Raw genomic sequence first — 12,532 nt, forward strand, 5'->3', positions numbered from 1 at the left:
TAATAAATGCTCAACATATTCACTCAGTATGTAACTTTAAACTCAACTTTAACTTTAAACAACTGTTATTGTACATATTTGCACATAAGAATGAAATATCTTTTGTGTTGTTGTGATGGTTATTTAAAAATGATTGGCTTCTTTAGCTGGATGAAGGCAGGTATAAACCAGGTTAAATAAAACCTTAACACACAGCATTATTAGATCATGTACTCAAATGAAACGTGTATCTTTGTCTTTTTAAGAACAGGGGTCACTAGCCTATTTGAAGAACAATGAATCACCTAATATGTGTGTATACATACATATACTTTACAGCATAAAACAGACTTGTTGTACAGTTAGTCATTGTGTAACACTGTTAAACGTTGCTCATGTTTATGTATAAATAACTTTAGCGCCATCTTTTGATCATATTCCGCAATCACAATCACGCAATCACAATCACCTTTTCCTGTGAGGATGATCCCCAGCAGACTGACCGAGCACTGCAGGGGGTCAGATAAGCAATAAGCAGAGCTCCCATGCAGGGGCAGGGAAACATTCTATTTTATTTTGGTAGTTTAGTTTCTAACTGCAGTTTGAAATGTTGGAAGGGGTGTCCCTAGGTCCCCGTCCCTAGGTCCCCATATCCAGTCTGGTTTGGCTGACAGTAGATGAGGTGTGTACATTACTAGATGATGGTGACTGCAGTGTTGAGTAGCGAGGATAAATATCAACAGGATAGTGAGAGGAGTGACAGGGAGCCAAGTCATTTCCATTTCCATTTTTTTTTTCATTTTGTGGATTTGGCCCTTGTGCCTGCGTGGATTGAGTAGATCTGGGATTGTAAACACTTTGTTGGATTTGCATGTTTATGTTGGGAATGTTTGGTTTTCAGTGGGTCAGAAACAGTGATGCTGAGGTTGCAGCTCCACTTCAAATAATTTAATTTGAATAATTTAGATATAATTCATTTTTAAAATATTGAAATAAAAGAAAGGTTTGTGGATAGTTTAAAACCCGTATTGACAAACTAAATATTCAGATTTTTGTTCCTTGTTTTTAAAATATATCTATAAAAGGAAAGTTTGATTATAAGAACACAGCTGAATGTTTTAATTCAAAAGTTTGAGTTTAATTTTTAAAGTTTGAGTTTTAAAAATTGAAACAGTACAATTTTTACTTGTGTAAACTAGTATATGCTATATAATGTAATAATGGTAATAAAAATAAGTTAATTTTTTCTTCATTCCAAATGTTTAGTTATTAATCTGTAATAAATAAATGAATATTTACAAAAATAAGGTTTGTAGTAGGTGAGGACCATTAATTGTACAGTGTATCACAAAAGTGAGTACACCCCTCACATTTCTGCAGATATTTAAGTATATCTTTTCATGGGACAACACTGACAAAATGACACTTTGACACAATGAAAAGTAGTCTGTGTGCAGCTTATATAACAGTGTAAATTTATTCTTCCCTCAAAATAACTCAATATACAGCCATTAATGTCTAAACCATCGGCAACAAAAGTGAGTACACCCCTAAGAGACTACACCCCTAAATGTCCAAATTGAGCACTGCTTGTCATTTTCCCTCCAAAATGTCATGTGATTTGTTAGTGTTACTAGGTCTCAGGTGTGCATAGGGAGTAGGTGTGTTCAATTTAGTAGTACAGCTCTCACACTCTCTCATACTGGTCACTGAAAGTTCCAACATGGCACCTCATGGCAAAGAACTCTCTGAGGATCTTAAAAGACGAATTTTTGCGCTACATGAAGATGGCCAAGGCTACAAGAAGATTGCCAACACCCTGAAACTGAGCTGCAGCACAGTGGCCAAGATCATCCAGCATTTTAAAAGAGCAGGGTCCACTCAGAACAGACCTCGTGTTGGTCGTCCAAAGAAGCTGAGTGCACGTGCTCAGCGTCACATCCAGCTGCTGTCTTTGAAAGATAGGCGCAGGAGTGCTGTCAGCATTGCTGCAGAGATTGAAAAGGTGGGGGGTCAGCCTGTCAGTGCTCAGACCATACGCCGCACACTACATCAAATTGGTCTGCATGGCTGTCACCCCAGAAGGAAGCCTCTTCTGAAGTCTCTACACAAGAAAGCCCGCAAACAGTTTGCTGAAGACATGTCAACAAAGGACATGGATTACTGGAACCATGTCCTATGGTCTGATGAGACCAAGATTAATTTGTTTGGTTCAGATGGTCTCAAGCATGTGTGGCGGCAATCAGGTGAGGAGTACAAAGATAAGTGTGTCATGCCTACAGTCAAGCATGGTGGTGGGAATGCCATGGTCTGGGGCTGCATGAGTGCAGCAGGTGTTGGGGAGTTACATTTCATTGAGGGACACATGAACTCCAATATGTACTGTGAAATACTGAGCAGAGCATGATCCCCTCCCTCCGGAAACTGGGTCGCAGGGCAGTGTTCCAGCATGATAATGACCCCAAACACACCTCTAAGACGACCACTGCTTTATTGAAGAGGCTGAGGGTAAAGGTGATGGACTGGCCAAGCATGTTTCCAGACCTAAACCCAATAGAACATCTTTGGGGCATCCTCAAGCGGAAGGTGGAGGAATGCAAAATCTCGAATATCCGCCGGGTCCGTGATGTCGTCATGGAGGAGTGGAAAAGCATTCCAGTGGCAACCTGTGAAGCTCTGGTAAACTCCATGCCCAGGAGAGTTAAGGCAGTTCTGGGAAATAATGGTGGCCACACAAAATATTGACACTTCAGGAACTTTCACTAAGGGGTGTACTCACTTTTGTTGCCGGTGGTTTAGACATTAATGGCTGTATATTGAGTTATTTTGAGGGAAGAATAAATTTACACTGTTATATAAGCTGCACACAGACTACTTTTCATTGTGTCAAAGTGTCATTTTGTCAGTGTTGTCCCATGAAAAGATATACTTAAATATCTGCAAAAATGTGAGGGGTGTACTCACTTTTGTGATACACTGTATATAAAAATAAATAATGTCATTTTTCGAGACATTGATGCTTATTTAAAACAATGTTAATAAATAAATACAAACTTTTTTGTAGGGGGTAAAAAGTTTTTTAGTTTGACATTAATGCATCAAACTGTAGCAGACTTTAATAGGTTGATTTGTCTGAATAAATGCACAATAAATGTTTCCTACGTTTTTCTGTTAGTTTTAGAGATACGTCATTTCCATTTTTTTCCATTTTGTGGATTTGGCCCTTGTGAATGCATGGATTTTGAGTAGATCTTGTGTAAGAATTTGTAAAAGAAGTCGTATGTGTTTTGTGTTTGGTCCAGCACTAATATAGATCTGATCTGAATATTAAAATAACTTCACTGAGCAAACAAATGATGCTATTTTTCCCAACAACAGCACTAATGAAATACCAAGCTTGTAGTTTAATAAGTTCATATAAAACACTGAAATATAAAAATACAACAAACGCTGCACTTAAGCTTTAGTCAATTTTATTTAAGGATTAGTAATCAGAAGGTTGTTGGTTCAAGCCCCGTTGCTGCAAAGTTGCCACATTTTGGCCCCTGAGCAAGGACTTGAACACACATTTCTTTTGAATTAAACTTCTTTAACTGAAGTAATCAGAAGGTTGTTGGTTCAAGCCCCGGTGCTGCAAAGTTGCCACATTTTGGCCCCTGAGCAAGAACTTGAACACACATTTCTTTTGAATTAAACTTCTTTAACTGAAGTAATCAGAAGGTTGTTGGTTCAAGCCCCGGTGCTGCAAAGTTGCCACATTTTGGCCCCTGAGCAAGAACTTGAACACACATTTCTTTTGAATTGAACTTCTTTCTTTTCACTGACCGGTGACTTTGTTATCGGTAACAGCCAGTGTATCACTGGTACCGGTCAGTGCTTTCTGGATCTTCTGAGCCAGGCTGACTAAAGCTGGTCCTGCCCGGCCTACAAACTTGAAGAGTCGAGTGAACATATCAAATCTAATTATGAAACCAGCAGCAAATTCAGTACGAGTCCAGTACTCTGACGGTTCGTTGATTTCAGAACCGAAGAACTCAAAACTGTACTCGAAGGTGTACACTCTGTGGCAGCCTAAACAAGAGCAGAACCATTATTAGTATTATTATCATCACTTCCTATAGTCACTATATATCATATATACATTTTCTCTCCACACACACTTACTCTGACCCAGGATTTCCATCAGTGTCAGTGCCTGGCTCCCGTCCTCAGACACGGTTTGTACCGGTGCCTGTTCCACTATGCTCCCCTCCTCAGACCCGGTTTGTACCGGTGCCTGTTCCACCTTGCTCCCGTCCTCAGACCCGGTTTGTACCGGTATCTGTTCCACTATGCTCCCGTCCTCAGACCCGGTTTGTACCGGTATCTGTTCCACTATGCTCCCGTCCTCAGACACGGTTTGTACCGGTATCTGTTCTACTATGCTCCCGTCCTCAGACCCGGTTTGTACCGGTGTCTGTTCCACCTTGCTTCTCTCCTCAGACCCGGTTTGTACCGGTGCCTGTTCCACCTTGCTCCCGTCCTCAGACCCGGTTTGTACCGGTATCTGTTCCACTATGCTCCCGTCCTCAGACCCGGTTTGTACCGGTATCTGTTCCACTATGCTCCCGTCCTCAGACACGGTTTGTACCGGTATCTGTTCTACTATGCTCCCGTCCTCAGACCCGGTTTGTACCGGCGCCTGTTCCACCTTGCTCCCCTCCTCAGACCCGGTTTGTACCGGCGCCTGTTCCACCTTGCTCCCCTCCTCAGACCCGGTTTGTACCGGCGTCTGTTCCACCTTGCTCCCCTCCTCAGACCCGGTTTGCACCGGCGCCTGTTCCACCTTGCTCCCCTCCTCAGACCCGGTTTGCACCGGCGTCTGTTCCACCTTGCTCCCCTCCTCAGACCCGGTTTGTACCGGCGTCTGTTCCACCTTGCTCCCCTCCTCAGACCCGGTTTGTACCGGCGTCTGTTCCACCTTGCTCCCGTCCTCAGACCCGGTTTGTACCGGTGCCTGTTCCACCTTGCTCCCCTCCTCAGACCCGGTTTGTACCGGTGCCTGTTCCACCTTGCTCCCGTCCTCAGGAATGTGTTCCTCCGCCTCCGCCGCCTCTGCGACACCTCTGGTGCTCTTGCGCGCTTTACGCCATTTTTGGTAGAGTAAATAACAGCCGGCCGCAGCAGCAGCTGTAACGCCGACCGCGACACCCGCTGAGCGCAGTCCGCCCCCCGATATAAATCCCTGGAACGCCATGCTAAACACGGTGAGTGTGAGAGAGTAACCGCCGCGTGTGTGTCCTGTATCTCTGTCAGTGAAGAGTGATGGAGGATCCCGCTCTCCCCGCTATTTATACCCGGTGTGGAGTGGAATCCTTACTACGTCATAAAGGTTTCATCCACCTGTAGGTACCACGTCACTCTACACGTCACTCTAATACCGGGATTCATAAACAAACACACAGTGCAGAGTGTGCGTGTGTGTGTGTGTGTGTGTGTGTGTGTGTGTTTGGGGGGGGGGGGGGTACTGAGAGTAAACGTTACTGAGTTAGTTGTTTAACAGAAGGAGGAACATCATTTGTAACAGAAGTTGATAGATGAATGATGAATGATGAAGCAGACACACACACAGCTCACCAGCCATGCAGCATATCAGCAGCTCATGTGTGGATTTAAGCTCTACACACCGAACACCCTGTAACTGCTCTTATCAGTTCAATACAGCATCATTTCTGTGTATCCTCAGTAACAGGGTTAGGCTGGTAAAGTCGCACCTATCAAAAATATAACGGGTCTTACACCAGCATAGGAACAAACCAGCTACATCTCACAATCACATTTATGCTGTCCGTTTTACTTCAATAATTACTCAAACAATAATGAACATAAAAAAATCACAATATTTCATAATGCTTTGCTATCGTTGCAAAATGAAAGCCAACCGTAAACAGCAGAACCGCGACCCAGATCAGTCACACAGCAACAGAAAATCATAAGCACTTATGTGCTTACTTGATCTATATCCATGTGTTGTTCCATTAGGGATATAATCCACAAGACCATCCTGTATGTTTCCAGATTATATAAATCCATCCCCAACTGTTTTATCCTCCTAACTAATGTATGTAAACTATTGTAGATCATTTATTCTCTCGGCCAGTGTTGCCAACTCCTCAGTAAGGAAAGTAGCTATTGGCTGTCCTAAAAGTCGCTAAATGACGTCATCACCTAATTTGCATAAGGTCAATTTGCATGTAATTGACGCTGTAGAAGAGAGGAATAACATCGTGGGAGAGACAAAAAGTGGGTAAAAACACCCTAAATATGTTTAGAACTACAAATGAACATTCTTCTGTTGATTTGTGGTTTGTTTTTGTTTTTTAAGACAACATTGAGCTACTCTGGGCAGGGTTACCAGATTGCGACAGTAATTTTCAGCCAAAATGCATGAAAAAATGCCCAAAACACAGGATAAGCAGATGATGTTTAGCATTTCACAAATAATAAACCAGTTAAACCATCATGACGTACAAATTAATATCTTAAAATGTACAGATCAGTAATTATACATATAAAGAACAAATAATTTTTGCTTGCATGTCTTTAAAACAATTTCCAACAAAACCCGCTATTCTGGTGGAAAACAGCCCAATCTGGCAACTCTGACTGTGATACTGACCGCCCGTGAGTGCTTTGGGGGGGCGGGGGGGCTCACAGCAGCACCCGCTGCTCGGTGAGGACAGTAACTGCAGAACAATATGTGTTTTCACGTTCGAGTCTCCAAGTCTCCAGTAACACCAGAAAAAGTCGCTAGATTTGTCGCTAGTCGCTTTTTTGAAAAAAAGTCGCTAAAGGGGTCTGAAAAGTCGCTAAATATAGCGACAAAGTCGCTAAGTTGGCAACACTGCTCTCGGCTTTCCCGGTAAAAAGCTTAAATTGGTGATTCGTTCACTAAACTGTCATTTATACAACAACCAATAAAGAAAGAGATTGAAATTCCGCCCAGACTGTGAATTCTGAAGCTCTGATTGCTTTATACATCTGAATCTCTTCACCAAATGAACCGATTCATGGAGTTGTTTATGCACAACATCATAATGAAACAGAGTGAGTCGTTTCTGACTCGTTAACTCGTGATTCAGTTCGCAGCCACAAATGCGTAAATGCTCCGCAGGATCGAACAGCCTAACGGGCCGGTTTCATGTCCACTTCTTTACAGGTTGTAAAATCTACTAAAAAAAAGTACACAAAAAAACTCCTCAATTACAGTAACGCGAGTAAATGTCATTCCTTACTTTCCACCTCTGAGTTTGGGTCACAGTGTTACCCACTGATCCACCATGTGGCCCATACAGCTCAAATAATGGTGTCATTTTTAAACTCATTTATTAACAACATCAATAATAATAATAATAATAACACATTCTGAGTCTCTGGAGGATGAGTGTCTACATGTTTATGTAGTTTGGGTGTGATTTGTTAAATCATCTACTGTCACACTGCACCTGAAATAAACAGCTAACAATGCTACAAATCAGTAAATAATGTTCACAAGAACTTTTAAATAAAAAAGTTAAATGAGATGAAATCTGTAGAGCTGCTCTAAACATCTACCATTTCAGCCCCGCTGTCATGAAGTTCCCTCAGCTTCCTAATTCCTATTCATTCATGGAGACACTGGCACAAGATACAAACTGGTTTAACTAAATGTGAACTAGTTTAAAATGTTCAGTAACAATAATACCTCCAGTTACGTTCTATGTATATATTTTACCACCCTTAGAGGCATCCATGTTACAGTTTTCCATCTACATTAACAATACAAACATTAAAATTACAGATCTGTATTAACAAAACTTCTTGTGTTTTAGCCAACTTCTGTGCACTGATAAAAATAGATAATTCCATAGATAGTAAATACGCTATATGTGCATGCACAGTAGTGTAGGTTAGCTGTACGTTCATTAAATATACGTTTAATGAAATGTATTTAATAATACAGATAAATAAAGCTCATCATGTATAACACAGACTGGTGAGTATAGAAACATAATTGTGTACATCAGGTTTGGATCCTGATTTGAAACAGTGGTTAATAGAAGTGCTTCAAAATATTTATCATATTTTGTCTGATTATCTGATTTAATATTAAAGGCTTGATTATTCAGGACTAGTTAGATTTCTGTAGCAGGATTAGTTTATTTCTGTTGCGAGTGTTTTGTCTGTAGCTCAGTAGGCAGAGCTCTGGGCTGTCAATTCCCAGTTGTGTATAGCAGAAATTGTTGGACCCTTGAGCATGGCTTTAACTCTCAAAGCTCTGACCCCAGCTTCTAAACAGACTAGCTGGAACATGTTGAGTAGTTTACTCAAAATAAACGTACACTCATTTGTGTGCATGTGTGTACCTGTACTCTGTGCTGTTGTACTTTTGATGATCCACCTGACCAGGCAGCAGTTCAGTATTGGTGAGAATGAAAGGCGTGGCTTGATGATGCGGAGATCAGCGCTGCTTCCTACCTGTGCCAGTGTCTGCCCGTCAGTACCAGAGTGTAAAACAGCGCCTACACACTTCTGACCCACAGCCTGAGAGAAAGAGAGAGGGAGGAGATGATGATGGTGTCAATGAAGCGGAAAAGTCGGACTAGTTTAATTAGTTTAGGTTCCGTTTATAGATCTGGTAGATGGTGTTCGGGGCATTGATGGTGTTTGTGGGGTTGTTGGTGGTGCTGGTGGTGTTTATGACTCTCACTGTGGTTCAGTAGAGTTGGAAAAAAGGACAGAATCACAATTTCTGCTCTCTACCAGAAAATCCTGAGGTAAAGCGTTGCGTAATGTGATTTTATTGTGAACAGGATTTGAACCTAAACAGGGAGAAAGTTCAGTAGGATTCTTGTGGGACACAAAGAGGAAGGTTCACTTTATTTTCTGATATAAATATGTTACATTCATTATTATAATCTGAACACAATTATACATTTTTATCAGTGTTAAATCCACAATCCTCTGTTTCAAGGTGTGGCTCCTTAATTAAAAGTCCAGGCCGCTGTGAGCAGGGTTCAAACCTGCGCGGGGAGACCCCATTGGATTTCAAGCCCAACGCCTTAACCTCTCAGCCATCACAGCTGTATAAGGGATGATTCTTAGCTGTTTTCTGTACTGGGGTTTCCTAAATTCTGTTTTTTTTAACAATAATTTACATTATGAGACAGGATATAAACAGAATATAAAGAACATCAGACCAGCACGCTCACTTTAAAGTTAAATAATAATATAAGATTGTAATAAATGATAAAATTAGTTTAAAATCAGTTTTCTTACCTTCCGATCTTTTGCTCTTTCTGCTTTTTCTTGTTTGCATGTTTCCATGGTCTCCAGTCTGTGTGAAAGCCGCTGAGATGTTCCTCCAGTGTCGCAGTGCAGCTCAGTGATTTTGTGAAGCCGAGAGAGAGGAAAGGACAGAGCGAACCCGAGAGGGGACGAAGAGCCCGAACATCTCACGTGTCCTTCAGAGTAAGTCGTCCTATAGATCCGCTCACTACACAACAACTACGCAAACAATGAAGGTGCACAGAGACTGTTATAAAACTTTATTCATTCTTAAAATATCAATCTGTGTTTCTCTGGGATTTCAATCTTCCACCCAGTGACACTGAATTAGCAAAAAGCACAAACGTTTCATTTTACTTCAAACTGAGGTAAATAATAAACTCGCAACAGTGAAACGTGGTGGTGGTAGTGTGATGATGTGGATGCTTTGCAGCTTCAGGGCCTGAGTGATATTACAGAACCATAAATTCTGCTCTCTATCTGAAAATCCTGATATATATATATATAAAGTTAATAAAATTAACACACTGTGGTTTGTGGTTTCAGTTAATTAAATTGAACAGAACCACAGATTCTGCTCTCAACCAGAAAATCCTGAGGTAAATATTGTGATGTTACGTATAGGAGGATAACTAGTTTTACATTAATCATGATCTGATTGCAATCATACAACTTTATCAGTGTTTATCAGTATATACGTTAAGCTTTCATTAAAACTCATGATCGCTGTGAGCAGGATTTGAACCTGCGCAGGGAGACCCCATTGGATTTCAAGTACAACGCCTTAACCACTCGGCCATCACAGCTGTATGGAGGTTGTAGACCTGAAGGTGTCTGGTACTTCCTACATTAATCAATCAAATTTGGAGCATTTGTGGGTCCATCCATCCTTATACTGTAAGTTTCCCTGAAGCAGCAAAGCATCCCCACATCATCACACTACCACCACCACACTTCACTGTTAGTATGATAATCATATTGTTGTTGATGTTGTTGTTGAATTGGTTAAGTTTTTGTTAGAGAGCTCCTGTGTTCCTCAGGCTATGATGGCCGAGTGGTTAAAGCGTTGGACTTGATATCCAATGGAGTCTCCCCGTGCAGGTTTGAACCTTGCTCACAGCGCTGCTCTGTGCTTTTATTAAAACATAAATAAATACACACGTGAGCAAAGGCGGCTCGTTCATTAGGGCGATCGTGCGACGCACCACCAAAGTGCGAAAGGGAAGAAATGTTTCTATCACATTCAACCAGTGTTAAACTAGCTGTGACTGTTCTGGAGTCTGTTTTGTCTCTGAATATCGCAGTCCAATCAGTGTGGAGTTGTGTTCCGTACAGTACCGGCCCTTTCGGGGCGATCAGGCTCTAACTGAAAATCGCCCCAGATCGCTCTCATAGACTCTCATGTTAAAGCTCTTTTTTTTCGTATTGAGGGCGCTCTAATGCATTTTGAATGACTTCCGGAAGGGCTCGCACTTACGTGCCTGCGTCACACATAATCGTTCCTTATTTGGAAACTAAACGTGGTGTTCCATATTTTTATCAATGGGAGATAAACGCTGCAGATTAGACTGAGACAGCGCGATTATGTATGACACTGCTGCTACCGCGGGAATTAAAAGGGGTTCGGTTATTATTGTAAGTAGTGTTCACTTTTAGTCTTAGTAACGCCGTGTGCCTAAAATATGGTTTTGATTTATTATTATAAAGAATGAAAATAATAAATGTTAAACAGCCTAAATAAAACTGTGTATGACCCGTTATATTTTTTATAGCCTACGGTTAGGGTTGCACAGTTCTGAAAGTTTGCAACCCTAGTTGGAGCAGCTAGCACCTAAAATAAAATGCTATCTGATAAAGACTATTAAATTGTTAGTGTGAAGGCTTTACTTAAAATTATCATATTATTATTATTATTATTATTATTAGTTATTAGTTATTATTATCTCCACGTTCAAAGTTATTTGTGAGGGCAAACTGACAGATGACTTAAGATGTTAATTATTTAAGCATTAATTTACCCATTGGTCACCTTGGCCATCATCGCAACAATTGCCCCCCCCTATACAACTATAGTTATATTACATACAACTATATTCTGGTCACACTAACACATCAATGAAGATGCACACAGTCGCTGTGAGCAGGGTTCGAATCTGCGTGGGGAGACCCCATTGGACTTCAAGTTCAACGCCTTAACCACTCGGCCATCACAGCTGTACACATGTTCAGACACTTGGGGTTGATGGGGCAGCTGGAAATGCTGCCATGTGGTGTGATTGGAGATGTCTGTGGGGCCTCTGGGATATATGGAAAAGGTTTGGTGAATAGCACAGTGCTGGAGAATAGATTAGTGACTGTTAATCAAAGGAAATTAATAAAGGACCTGTGAATTATTTAATTCTAATTATTTAATACAGACTGATGTTAATCTCAGTTAAGCTTCATCCCTTATTGACACCTTGGGATCAAAAACTAGCTACAACAATGAAAACCTGAAACTAAGTCAGCTTATACCAGAAGCCTCCATTAATCAGGAGTAAGAAGCATAAACTAAAGGGAAACATTTGCAGTTGCTCTAAACAGGATTTGAACCTGAGCAGGGATAAAGTTCAGTAGGATGGTTGTGTATGGGAATATGTTACATCAATCATAACCTGTGCATTTTTGTACATTTCTATCAGCGCTGCACCCACACATGAGCAGGGTTCAAATCTGCGCGGGGAGACCCCAATGGATTTCAATTACAATGCCTTAACCTCTCGGCCATCACAGCTGTGAACGCATCATTTCCTTTCCGTTCTCTGAACTACAGATTATATTATAACATTGTTTCCCAACAAGAAACGTCGTTTCATCCTAACAGTGAAACGTGGTGGTGGTAGTGCGATGATGTGGAGATGCTTTGCCGCTTTAGTGCTGGAGTGGATGGAGGTTTCTCTACAGATGGACCAACAACTCTGGCAGCTGTGATGGCCGAGAGGTTAAGGCGTTGGACTTGACATCCAATGGGGTCTCCCCGCGCAGGTTCAAACCCTGCTCACAGCGAGTAGAAATGTTAATGACGGAGCTCCATCTTAAAGCAGAACGTTGTGGATTTAATACTGATGAAGTTGTGTGATTATAAACAGGTTGTGATTAATGAACCTGGCAGATATTTAATGATAACGTTCAGCCTTTTTCGCCCCAGATTTAAATCACGTTTACGGTGAAACTAAAGTAACACAAGCAGAGCTGGCGCTATGGGGGC

The 12,532-nt window shown here is 41.3% G+C and overlaps 1 long non-coding RNA gene and 4 other non-coding genes across 5 annotated transcripts; 1 reads left to right on the top strand and 4 right to left on the bottom strand.

Moving 5' to 3' along the window:
- Positions 1–7,452: 7,452 nt before the first annotated feature.
- LOC134305438 (uncharacterized) lies at positions 7,453–9,340 on the bottom strand. Its single transcript, XR_010008533.1, has 4 exons — positions 9,277–9,340; positions 8,364–8,541; positions 7,573–7,635; positions 7,453–7,476 (listed from the first exon to the last, which is right to left on the bottom strand). It is a non-coding gene; the product is annotated as an uncharacterized LOC134305438 (long non-coding RNA).
- Positions 9,000–9,081, bottom strand: trnas-uga (transfer RNA serine (anticodon UGA)). The gene has a single exon. It is a non-coding gene; the product is annotated as a tRNA-Ser (tRNA).
- Positions 9,341–10,009: 669 nt separating the features above from the next.
- Positions 10,010–10,091, bottom strand: trnas-uga (transfer RNA serine (anticodon UGA)). Its single transcript has one exon. It is a non-coding gene; the product is annotated as a tRNA-Ser (tRNA).
- Positions 10,092–11,417: 1,326 nt separating this feature from the next.
- On the bottom strand, positions 11,418–11,499 carry trnas-uga (transfer RNA serine (anticodon UGA)). Its single transcript has one exon. It is a non-coding gene; the product is annotated as a tRNA-Ser (tRNA).
- Positions 11,500–12,248: 749 nt separating this feature from the next.
- On the top strand, positions 12,249–12,330 carry trnas-uga (transfer RNA serine (anticodon UGA)). The gene has a single exon. It is a non-coding gene; the product is annotated as a tRNA-Ser (tRNA).
- The last annotated feature ends 202 nt before the right edge of the window (positions 12,331–12,532 follow it).

The sequence above is a fragment of the Trichomycterus rosablanca genome, unplaced genomic scaffold (genome assembly GCF_030014385.1).
Source record: "Trichomycterus rosablanca isolate fTriRos1 unplaced genomic scaffold, fTriRos1.hap1 scaffold_138, whole genome shotgun sequence".
Taxonomy (NCBI): domain Eukaryota; kingdom Metazoa; phylum Chordata; class Actinopteri; order Siluriformes; family Trichomycteridae; genus Trichomycterus; species Trichomycterus rosablanca.